Raw genomic sequence first — 12,472 nt, 5'->3', positions numbered from 1 at the left:
AGATCTGTTCTCCCAAACATTGTTGGATTGGAGCGGTCTGCATTTGTCAAGGGAAGAAGAATTCATGATAACATTATTTTGGTTACAGATCTGGTGATTAATGCTAGATTATATGGCTCTGAGACTGATTCTGAGGCTGTTGCTACGAATCTGCTGTTGGAAGTGCTAGACATTCACAAAATTTCTTTGTTTGATTTTGTTGGATAGCTTTCTGGTTTTTCGTGCTAGTTTGTTTGTGGTGAATTGTTCCATTTTTAACAATTTCTCTCTTTCTGTTTTCTTGGAAGAGGATGAATATTTCATTCCTTCTTAAGTTTGCTTGTTATTCTGGGGAAATGCCCTCTGTGCACCTGTAAATATTTTTTCTTTTCTTTTATACAATCATATTTATGAAAAAAAAAAAAAAAAATCTGGTGAATAAATTTGGTCATAAGAGGGGAGATCCTTCCATGGCATTGAAAGTAGACCTGAAGAAAGCATATGACTCTGTTGATTGGAGGTTTCTTGAAAAGATTTTACAATCTAATGGCTTCAGTGACAGATGGTTCAAATGGAATATGGCATGTGTTACTAATCCTAACTTTTCTGTGCTCTGCAATGGGGTTCCTGCAAGTTTCTTTTCTGCTTCTAGGGTGGCTTAGAGCCTTAACAGGGGTGTCCAAAAGGGGAATGCGTAGAAAGAAAGTGTTCAAAAGGGGAATGCGTCCCAAGAATACACATAGGCTGAAGCCAAAGCCAAAGCCAAAGCCAAAGCCAAAGAGGGATGCTAAGGACCCACAGAGGTCAAGAAGTCAACAATCTCCTCTATAGATATACAATATTTGCCCATAACCCAACAAAAAATGAAGCTAATAATACGGAATTTCAAAGTTCCTATGGGAGACTCCTCCTCATCAAAAGATCTGTTATTTCGCTCCTTCCAAATGCACCACCAAACACAGAGGAGCTACCCTCCAAAAAAGACGGCATGAGAACCCACCCCACAGCCTCTCCAAGAGTCAATCAAACCTCTCGCCGTTTAGGGCATAACCCACTGCACGCCAAACAAGCCAAAGATCAAACTCCAGCAGTCGTGAGCCACAGGGCAATGCAACAGCAAGTGATCCACTGACTCACCATCCTTTTTGCACATGCAGCACCAATTAACTGTAACCTGCCATCTCCTTCTGAGGTTATCAAGTGTCAGAATCTTGCCCCAAGCTGCAGTCAAACAAAAAATGCCACTTTGAGGGGAGCCTTCGAACGCCAAACCATTTTGAAATCAGTCCCTGAGAAACCCGAGAGACAACGGAAAATGGACCGAACCTCGAATTTCCCTTGCTGCTCACTCTAGTAACAGAATACTTCTCAACTCTTATGGCTGCTGGTATAAGCTCTGGTAACATTAAACCTTGTAATGCTGTGGTGAATTCTGGCATGGAGATATCTCATGCTTTTTATTGTGGTTAAAGCTGAAATGTCCTCTGCTAGAACTACAGTTGATGTCTTTAAAAAGTTTGATGCTGCTACTGCCTACTGGCCTTCAAATCAATAAGATAAGAGCTTTGTAATTTTTTCCGAGGCAGTTAGGAACAGAAGAGGATTACTGAATGTTTTACAGTTCAAGGTTGAGGAGTTCCCTTTCAAGTATTTGGGTATTCCTTTGTCAAATAGATCTCTGAGGAGTACTGATTGCAAGCCTTTGATTGACAAAGTGCATGCTAGATTGAATCATTGGAACACACTTAACCTCTCTATGGCCAGCAAAATTGAATTACTGAGATCTGTTTTGTACTCCTTTTCGTATCACTGGATGTTTGGTTTCAAGGTTCCTTGGAGCTGTAGAAATGTTTTAGAAAAGAAGTTCAAAAAGTTCCTATGGAGTGGCAAGCTTGAGGTTAACAAATTGGCTCAGCTCAAATGGAATCAGGTTGCCCTCCCTCATGCTGAAGGTGGTTTCAGTTTGAGGAAACTTACTGATATTGATAATGCAGCAAAGATTTCCATTGGGTGGGATCTTGTGCAGAAAAAGGATAAGTTTTGGATACAATGGCTCCAAGCTAAATATCTAAAGCATGCTTCTTTCTGGACTGTAGTTCCTAAATCCTCTGACTCTGCAATCTGGAAGCAACTTGTTGTGGCCAGTTAACAGTTTTGGTCCAATTTTTTTTTTTAAATGGGAGATGGACAGTCTTTCAACCTACTTCATGATCCATGGTGTGCAAACATGTCTCTGGTGCAAAGGTTTGGTGCAGCTTCCTCCGTCAATTTAATAGACAAGACAAGGCGGAGTCTATTATTGATGGAGGCAATTGGTCTTTTCCTGAGTTCTGTTTTTTAAATTTGATAAGTAAAATGTATTAAAAGGTGTTCAAAAGGGGAAAGCGTCCCAAGCTATACAAAAATAGAACCTATGATCTCAAGGAACCCAAAAAGTCCACAAGATCCTTAATAGAGGAAAAATCTCTCCTCCATCCCCAACAAAAAAGAGTACAAATAATAGAAAATTTCAACACCCCAATGGAGGATTCCTTCCCATTGAAAGATCTTCTATTCCGCTCTTTCCAAATACTCCACCAAACACAAAAAGGGGTTACCCTCCAGAAGACCATCGCCTGAGCCCCCACCCATTGGCCCCTCCAGATATCCAGCAAGCCCCGAGATGTCCGAGGCATGACCCAATGAATACCAAACAAATCAAAAATGAGACTCCAACAATCATGAGCCACAGGACAATGCAGCAGAAGATGATCCACTGACTCCCCATTCAATTTACAAAGACAACATCGATTAACAATAATATGTCTTCGCTTCCTCAAGTTATCCAAAGTCAAAATCTTACTCCAAGCTGCAGTCCACACAAAAAAAGCCACCCTAAGAGGTGCCTTGGAAAACCACACCATCTTCCATGGGAAGGAAATGCCATGAAAACTAAAGAGGCACACAAAAAAAGACCGGACCTGGAACATCCCCTGAGAGGAAGGCACCCAAATCAGGGAGTCAACACCAGTGCCCTCCACCTCCTATCTGTACAAGAGAGCCAACAAGCCAGTGACATCATCCAACTCCCAATCCTGAAAAGATCGCCAGAATCGCACATCCCAAGATAACCTCCCGCTATCAAGACGATAGCAATTGGCAAACATAGCATGTTTGTCAACAGCAATCATGTACAAACTTGGAAACAAAAGAGCCAGAGGCCTATCCTCACACCATGGATCCTCCCAAAACCGAACAAATCTTCCATCCCGAACTCTAAATCTAACATGTTTGAAAAACTCGTCCCATCCTTTTCCAATAGCCCTCCACACCCCTACTCCACTAGCATACCTGACTGGCCTAGCTGACCACCTCCCCCCCCCCCCCCCAAAAACGACCAGAAATAACCCTTCTCCATAATCTATGTCTTTCACTGCCGAATCTCCAAAGCCACTTACCAAGGAGAGCACTGTTAAAAGGAGCCAATCTCTTAATCCCAAGCCCGCCCAACTGAAATGGCCTGCAGACCTGCTCCCATCTGACAAGATAATACTTAGACTCTTCTCCATGGCCCCCCCAAAGGAAATTACGTTGAAGCATCTCAAGACGTCCAACAACCGAGGCTGGAGCCCGAAAGAGCGAAAGAAAATACGTTGGGATGCTTGACAATATACTTTTCACTAACGTAACTTTACCACCCTTGGAGAGATATTGTTTTTTCCACCCAACTAATCTTCTCTCGACCCTCTCAATCACCGGGTCCCAACTTCCCACCCTCCTGGCCGAGTCCCCCAGCGGCAAACCCAAATAAGAGATAGGGAAGCGTTGCGTCACACCCCCTAAAACAGCAGCCAGAGTGTCCACCTCCTGAACCTCCCTCACAGGGACAAGCACACTCTTGCCCACGTTGACTTTCAAACCAGAGACAGCCTGAAAGCAAACCAAGACACATCTCAGGTACCTCAACTGGGACACCTCTGTCTCGCAAAAGACAATAGTGTCATCCGCAAAGAGCAAGTGAGATATCTCCATCTGCTGAACGGAGTCAGGGCCGATCTTAAAACCCCTAATAAAACCCAAGTCGACCGCCCTTTTCATCAACCTACTGAGAGCCTCCATAACAATAATAAAAAGGAATGGGGAGAGAGGGTCCCCCTGTCTCAGAATGCGAGAACTGCCGAAAAACCCCGTAGGAGACCCATTCACCAGCACCGAAAAGCTGACAGTGGAAACACATGAAGCAATCCATTTCCTCCATTTCTCACCAAACCCCATCCTCTCCAATAAATAGAACAGGAAATTCCAACAGACATGATCATAAGCTTTCTCGATATCCAGCTTACAAATGACACCAGGAGACCCACTACTCAATCTAGAATCCACACATTCACTGGCAATAAGAGCGGACTCCAGGATCTATCTACCCCCAATGAAACCATTCTGAGACTCAGAGATAACTCCATTTAAGACCTCCCTCAAACGAAACGCAAGGACTTTTGCAATGAGCTTATAAATGCACCCAATTAGACTGATTGGTCGAAAGTCCTTTATATCGGAAGCACCACCCATTGAAATGGTCTGCTCGATGTTGGAGGTGTTGTAGACTGAGGATTGCTGTGGTAGTTTCCATTGTTACGCATAATAAAATCCTTTCATTCGTCAATTTGGAGAAGAGGGGGTTTCTGATCCCATCTATTTGTCACAACTGTTATGATAACGCAGACTACAATGATCATTTATTCTGCAACTGTTCCCTGGCAGTTACAGCTTGGGATTCCTTATTTGAGATTTTGAAGCAACCAAGTCAAAGGTTCCTCTCCATGGCCCATCTTGTGGAGTGGTTTTTACAAAATACAACAAACAAGGTTATGTCATCAAAGGTCCTATGTTCTGTCTTCTCAATCACAATTTGGAAGATTTGGTGTGCCAAAAAATTTTCTCTTCATCATGGGGTCAGAGAGAATGCTAATTCTATTGTTAAGGTTGTAGTGTGGGAGGTCCTACATTTCTACAATCTTTCATTCTCTGACTTATTAGACTTATTTAATTAGTAATGTTAGACTGTTGTTCTTCTTTTTGTTTTGGATTGTATTGGAAATGGGCTTTCTCCATTCCTTATTTGTTATAGGAGGGATGCCTCCTTTATCGTTGTAATTCTATTTTTATACTTTTTATAAAATCAACCCGTTCAGGAAAAAAAGAAAAAAAAAAACCAACACTGACACTCACTGACGTTTGGTATGTGTCATATCACATACTATGTGATATCTACCAGCCCTTCCATTAACTAGCCGTTTGGGACTCACTGACTACTTGTGAATGACCTACTTATCCTTGACTACTTAAACTGACCTCTTTTACCTTAAAGTGTGCTGTGAAATAACCAAAGTGTCCCACTAAAAGTCTGGTTAGTGGACAAATATACTCTGGCTCCATTCATTGTATACTTCTACAAGGTCTGTATGATTCTCTCCCTACACCCCTTTTCATTTATAAAAATTGGCTTAGGGGATAAATATACCTCTTTCTCTTTCTCTTTCTCTTTCTACAGTGGTTGTAAAATTCTCTAGGATCCTAATTTGCTCTCCTCTCCTTCAAACTTAGCTCTCTCCTCTTCATTTTGAAATATGAAACAAAGGCCATGAAATTACTCCACTATACCCATTCTTCAATTTACCGTACATATATGTTTTAACCAACACCAAATGATAACATATATGCATGTTGGTATATATGAGAGATTTTAATTTAAAGAACATTTAAGCATTTGAAGAGTGAAAATTTTAGGTAGCATGGTGTTACTGCAAACACAGCAAACCAAGAACAAAACAATAATTACGACAGAAAAGTAAACACACCACACAAAGAACACAGATTTACGTGGTTCACCCAAAATCTGGGCTACGTCCACGGTGAAGATCTGGCAAAAGATTTCACTATGCGAAAAACATAAGAATACAAGTTTCGGCCCCTAAACCCTAGCTCTCACCCTCTCTCTCTCTCTCTCTCCTGCGATTTCAGTGTTCTTATGTTACCACTCCAAATCCTAAATGTACTTGTATACCGGGCTACAAAAGAGTCCTGAGCAGGGTCCATGACCTGCACAAAGCCCATTTGTCGGGTACCTAGTCACAACGCAACATGGGCCGAAAGAAAACTCGGGCCACAACATCACACATGGTAATATGGAACATAGACCTAGAATTAGTTTGGCAGTTGAAGTCATTGTGATAATTGATATTAATTCAAAATTAATCATTTACCTCTCTGTAATTCATTCCTTTCAACCTTCTATGAATTCTTTGTTTAGAACTTCAATGAGAACAAAAGGAAAATTGGCTTTTGAGTTAATTACAAAAATAAAAAATAGCTTTTGAGTTTAGAGAGAACACATAAGAGATAATCAGACTCAAAGCTTCACCTTAAAGTATATATGCACACATAGATATATGGAATTAATATAGACACTTGATATTTTGAATAAGGACAAAAGTTGGTGTAGGTTTTTGCAAATATAGCAGCCATGTGTATTGTGTAACAAACCTCACAATGTGTCCAATGTAATTATCCCTTATAATAATTATAATAATAAATTATATAAGATGAAATTTAATTAAATAATACATAATTAAATAAAATGAGAATAGTCAGTGGTTAAAAGTATATTAGGTTGCTGGTGGTGTGGGAGTGTGGAAATTTATCCAGAAGGGCTGGGATGAATTTTCTGAGCACCTTAGATTCAAAGCTCGGGATGGCAGGGACATTCAGTTCTGGGCATAGTTGTTAAAGGCTCAAGGCGCACTAAGGTGCCAAGTCTCCTGAAGCCTGAGGCGCAAGGCGAGGGGCGGGCCTGACTGAATTGAGGCACAAGTTGAAAATATATTACATTTGTAGCCGACAACGAAAGCTAGCAGCAATATAAAGCTTACAAATACAATAAGCACTATGGCCAAGCAGCAATACAAACTCCAAGTTCCTAACAAAATATCCAAAAGCAATACAAGCAACCCAGCCAAGGCTGCCAAGCAAACCAAGTACAATAAGCAGCCACCATTTTTGAAGAAAATAATAAATCATAAACCAAATACAGTAAGCAAAGTAGCAAACCAAACCCTTAAGTTGAATAGTTAATAATCAGCCACCTTTTTTGGATAAAATTACAAATCATAAACCAAATGCAGTAATCAGAATTGCAAACCAAATGCTTAAGTTCAATAGTTAACATGCTAACATAAAATAAAGAAATAAACAAGAAAACGAAAAAAAAAAAAAAAAAAAAGAGATAGAGAAACAGATTTTGAAGAAGAAGAAGAGAGCACATGCCAAGGGAAGAGGAGAGGGAGAAAAAAGAAGCAGCAGAAGTGCAGAACAGATTCTGCAGAAGAACTGACTGATTTGAGTTAGGAATTGGTATAATTGACTTTTATTTTATTTTTATAATTCCTGTTATAGAATTTTACTGTTAGTAAACTTTCACTTTTATAGAATTTCACTGTTAGTAAACTTTCTTTGTTAGAGAATCACTGTTAGTGAACTTTCACTTTTATAGAATTTCATTGTTAGTAAACTAGTAAACTTCCACTGTTATAGAATTTCATTGTTAGTAAACTAGAAAACTTCCACTTTTATACAATTTCATTGTTAGTAAACTTCCCCTTTTATACGATTTGATTGCTAGGAGATTATTACATACCAAAACCAAACAAGCAAGTTGGGAAATTAAAAAGCAAATGACTCTTCAATCAGGCACGCCTTTGTTGCACCTTGCACTTGGTGTGCCTGCAACAAAGGTGCGCGCCTTATTGAAGTCGACTCGCCTGGGCTAGGTGCACCTAGTGCCTTAGGTGCGCCTTTAACAACTATGGTTCTGGGAGGATTTATGGTGTGGCGAATGCCCGTTGAAATGTTCTTTTCCCAGACTTTTCAGGATTGCCATTGATAGACATGCCTTGGTGGCCAACTGTTATCAACTTGATAGCGGTAGGTTCATGTGGGACATTCGATTTCGGCATTCTTTTCAAGATTGGGAGTTAGACGATGTTTCTAGCCTACTGGATCTTTTGTATAGACAGGAGGTGGATGGCATACCCTTTTTTGGGTGCCCTCTTCTAAGGGGAGGTGTGAGGTCCATTCCTTGTTCCTTTACCTCTCTAATTTTCATGGTTCTAATGTGGAGTTATTGCGTTCCAGAAGAGCTTCTTGTCAGGCAGTTCTTGCTGAGATTGCTAGTATAGAGGAGATATCATGGCGACAAAAATCCCAAGCTCTTTGGTTAAAAGAGGGAGATCGTAATATAAAATTTTTTCACAGACTCGCTAATGCTCATAGAAGGAGTAATCATATAGGACATATACGGGTTAGTGTAGAGTTGTGGAGGGAGGAAGAGGTTCGACTTGGGATTGCTTCTTTTTATCAGAAGCTTTATACCGAGCCGCTTGCTTGGAGACCTAAACTTGATGGTCTCCGTTTTGAGGCTTTTTCTGAGATAGACAGGGAGGGGCTTGAGATTCCTTTTACTGAAGACGAAGTTCTAAAGGCTTTATCAAGTTGTAAAGGGGACAAAGCTCCGGGGCCTGATGTGTTCACTATGCAGTTTCTAATGGAAAGTTGGGCAGTTGTGAGAAGCGAGGTGATGGGCACTTTTCAGAAGTTTCATTCTAGTTGCACCTTTTGAGAAGTCGCTAAATGCCTCGTTCATTGCCCTTATCCCTAAGAAGGGAGGTGCTTCTGACATTAAAGACTTCAGACCTATCAGCTTAGTGGGTTATATCTACAAGCTCATGGTTAAAGTTCTTACTCTTAGGATGAGGGAAGTGATGGATGGGATTATATCGAATTCCCGTAATGCTTTTGTCGGAGGACGGCAAATTCTTGATTCAGTTCTTATTGCAGGCGAATGTGTGGACTCTAGATTGACAAGTGGTGTTCCCAGAGTCTTGTGCAAACTTGACATAGAGAAAACATATGATCATGTGAATTGGAATTTCTTACTTTATTTGCTACAGAGAATGGGGTTTGGAAGTAAATAGAGAAAATGGATTGAGACTTGTCTCTCGGCTGTAAAGTTTTCTGTTCTTGTGAACGAGTCTCCTAGTGGCTTCTTTAGGTGTACTCGGGGATTAAGACAAGGAGATCCCCTGTTGTCTTTCCTTTTCCTTATTGTCATGGAGGGCTTAAGCAGACTTATGCGCAGGGCAGAGGATCTTGATCTTATTAATGGCTTTATGGTGGGAAGAGATCCTGCCCATCAAATGGAGATCTCTCATTTACTTTTGCAAATGGCACCCTAGTTTTCTATGATGCTGATGCGTCTCAACTTAGATATTTGAGGTGCATTTTGGCCTGTTTTCAGGCTATTTCTGGTCTGAAGGTTAATGTGGCTAAAAGAGTGCTTGTTCCGATTGGGGATGTTTAGGATATCTCTTCTTTAGCTACAGCCCTTGGGTGTAGGCTAAGTTCTTTTCTTATTCAGTATTTGGGTTTGCCTTTAGGGGTTTCCTCTAGAACTGTGGGAAGTTGGGATCCTGTGATTGATAGATATGCGAAGAGATTGGCAAGATGGAAAAAGCAATATTTGTCTAAGGGGGGGAAAATTACGCTTATAAAGAGCACTTTATCAAGCCTTCCCACATATTTTTTATCTATGTTCCAAATTCCATGCTCGGTTGCTGATAGGATTGAAAAAATTCAAAGAGATTTCCTTTGGGGCAGAAGGGGAGAAGAGTTTAAGTATCATCTTGTCAATTGGGAACAAGTTTGCAATCCTTTGAAGTTTGGTGGTCTTGGTATCAGAAGACTAGTTCCCTTTAATCAAGCTCCCTTGGGTAAATGGCTGTGGAGGTACGAGAAGGAAAGACATCGCCCTTGACGATGGCTTGTATCATGTCGGTATGGGGAAGAGAGTGGAGGTTGGTCTACTCGTCCGGTTTCTCTCGTGGGAGGAGTAGGGGCGTGGAAATCCATTCGGAAGGGATGGGATGCTTTCTCTTCTCACATCAAATTCAGAGTTCATGATGGCAGATGTGTTCGCTTTTGGGAGGATCTTTGGTGTGGTGATCGGCCTTTATCTAGTTCGTTTTCCAATTTATACAATATTGCAGTTGATAGACATGCCTGTGTAGCCAACTGTTATCGGCTTGATAGTAGTAGGGTTACGTGGGACGTGCACTTTCGACATTCTTTTCAAGATTGGGAGTTGGACAAGGTATGTGTTTTTCTGGATTTGCTATATTGACAGGAGGCAATTGGCAGAGGAAGTGATGATCTAACATAGATTCCCTCCTCCCATGGTCGCTTTGAAGTTCGATCCTTATTCTTATGTCTTTCTAATTTTGATATCATTGATTTTCCGTGGAAGACCATCTGGCGCTCTATGGCTCCAACTTGGGTGGCATTCTTTATATGGACCGCTGTATGGGGTAAGATCCTGACGATTGATAATCTAAGGAAAAGAGGCAACTGTTTAGTTAACTAGTATTGCCTATGCAAACAAGATGGTGAGTCAGTTGATCATATTCTCATGCGTTGTCCTGTGGCGAGAGACTGTTGGAATCTTATCTTTGGCCTGTTTGGTATGCGTTGGGTTATGCCTCGTTATCCTAAGGTTTTGATTCATGTTTGGAGAGGATGCCGCGTGAGAAGAGATGTTCGCGATTACTGGAGAGTTGTACCACATTGTGTTTGGTGGAGCTTATGGAAGGAGAGGAATAGTAGAATGTTCGAAGGGAAAGAGTCGTCTACGACGATTTTGAAACTTCACATCAGTTTCGTGAAGAGGAAGTCATGTTCCTCTTCAGATGATTTAATCATTTTTTTTTTGATTCTTTGGGGCCTTAAAACGCCGGTTCCACTTTTGTATAAGGGATGTGTTCCCCTCTTGAACGCCTTTTTTTATTCAATTATTACTTATCAAAAAAAAAAAAATTCCCTTGGAAGATGATATAGCGCTCAAAGGCTCCTCTCAGAGTGGCATTCTTTGCTTGGACTACAGTTTGGGGTAAGATTTTGTCCATGGACATTCTGAGGAATAAAAGGCATATTACAGTGAATAGGTGTTGTATGTGTTAAATGGACAGAAAGTCCGTGGATCACCTTCTTTTGCATTACCCCATGACGACTGTTGGAGCCTTATTTTTGGGTTGTTTGGAGTCCAATAACGGATTATGCCTCAGTCTTCAAGGGATATGACTAATGCTTATTGCTTAGAGAGGCTACAGTATAGGGGCCCACGCCCATGATTTTTGGAGGGCGACTCCCCTTTGCGTTTGGTGGTGTACTTGGAAAGAGCGGAATAGAAGATCTTTTGAAAGGGAGGAAACCTCTATTGGAGCTTTGAAATTTCTTATTATTTGTTCTCTGTTTAGTTGGTTTATGGGGAGTAATTGTATATCAATAGAGGAAATTGTTGTTTTTTTGGGTTCCTTGGGACTTTCCTTTGGCTTCAGCCCTTTATATTCTTTAGGACGTGTTCCCCTTCTGAACCCTTTCTAATATATCCTTACTTATAAAAATATATATAGAGAGAGTTCATCTTCTATTACCGAATTAGAATATATAAATGATAATACAGTTTCATGAATTGATCAATAAACATTATTCACAATATATATGTAAAGCATTTGACCACAGATTCTTTTAGCATAAATCGTCAATTACAACCCATTTGCTATGAAGGACATACAAAAATCCCAACAGGTGGAGAGAGAGAGAGAGAGAGAAGGTAGGCAGTGGTGGGTAGAGAGAGAGAGAGATGGGGTTACTGGTATGGGATAAGATGGTCATTTAATAGTCAGATTTTTTTTATTAAAAACTCATTATAAAATGAAGGGCAATTATGACATTTTACACACAAATTTAATGTCGTTCTAAAACTAACTCTGATAGGGGATGTTTGTATAGGTTTTTGCAAACATAGCATCTGTAAGTGTTGTAAGGGTAAACCCCAACAGGAATCAATGTAATTTACCCTTATATTTTTAATGGAATTATGGAATAAATAATACTCGCTCCGTCCCAAAATAGTTGTCCATCTTGAGAACTGTGACTCACAATTTTAGAGTTTGTAAAATTAATGTATATTAAATACACTTAATTTCAATTTATATATTTAATAGAATAAACTATGTTAACACATATTTTGGGGGTAATTTTGTCTTCTTAAAATTTTAATGTAAAGGGTAAAATGTAATTTCGAGATGACAGATGAAGTTATTAAGTCTTTTTATCAAAATGAAGGGCCATAAGAATTTTTTAATAGACTTGTCCGCGGGGAAGGTCTTTGAAGGTCGGCAAAGCTCAGGGGAGGTTGACTGCAATTTTACATCTTACATTGAAAAATCTTCAAATAAAATAATCTGCATCTTTTATGCAGAAATATTCTTGTCAATATTGCGTATTTAAAACTAAAATATTGAACCCCTTCAGTATTTAAAAGTAAAATATTGAACACCTGTAGGGTGTACGGGATAGCATAAACCTTCAGGAAATGGCCTTGCCTTGTCATAAAGCAGATATT

General features: G+C 40.1%; 1 protein-coding gene across 2 annotated transcripts in view; it reads right to left on the bottom strand.

The window, feature by feature from the left end:
- The window catches only part of LOC132275997 (ATP sulfurylase 2-like), a 38,040-nt gene that overhangs the window by 6,601 nt on the left and 18,967 nt on the right, over positions 1-12,472 (bottom strand). Inside the window, exon 5 of one of the 2 annotated variants that reach the window (XR_009470818.1) lies at positions 6,691-6,812. The exons of the other annotated variant lie outside the window; for it this stretch is intronic. The gene's annotated coding sequence lies outside the window, so the exon portion shown is untranslated. The remainder of the gene's footprint in view (positions 1-6,690; positions 6,813-12,472) is intronic. 2 annotated transcript variants of the gene reach the window in all.

The sequence above is a fragment of the Cornus florida genome, unplaced genomic scaffold (assembly GCF_030987335.1).
Source record: "Cornus florida cultivar Cherokee Brave unplaced genomic scaffold, ASM3098733v1 CherokeeBrave_3.0.0_Hap2_Chr10, whole genome shotgun sequence".
NCBI lineage: Eukaryota > Viridiplantae > Streptophyta > Magnoliopsida > Cornales > Cornaceae > Cornus > Cornus florida.
This window is presented reverse-complemented; position numbering and strand designations above follow the sequence as displayed.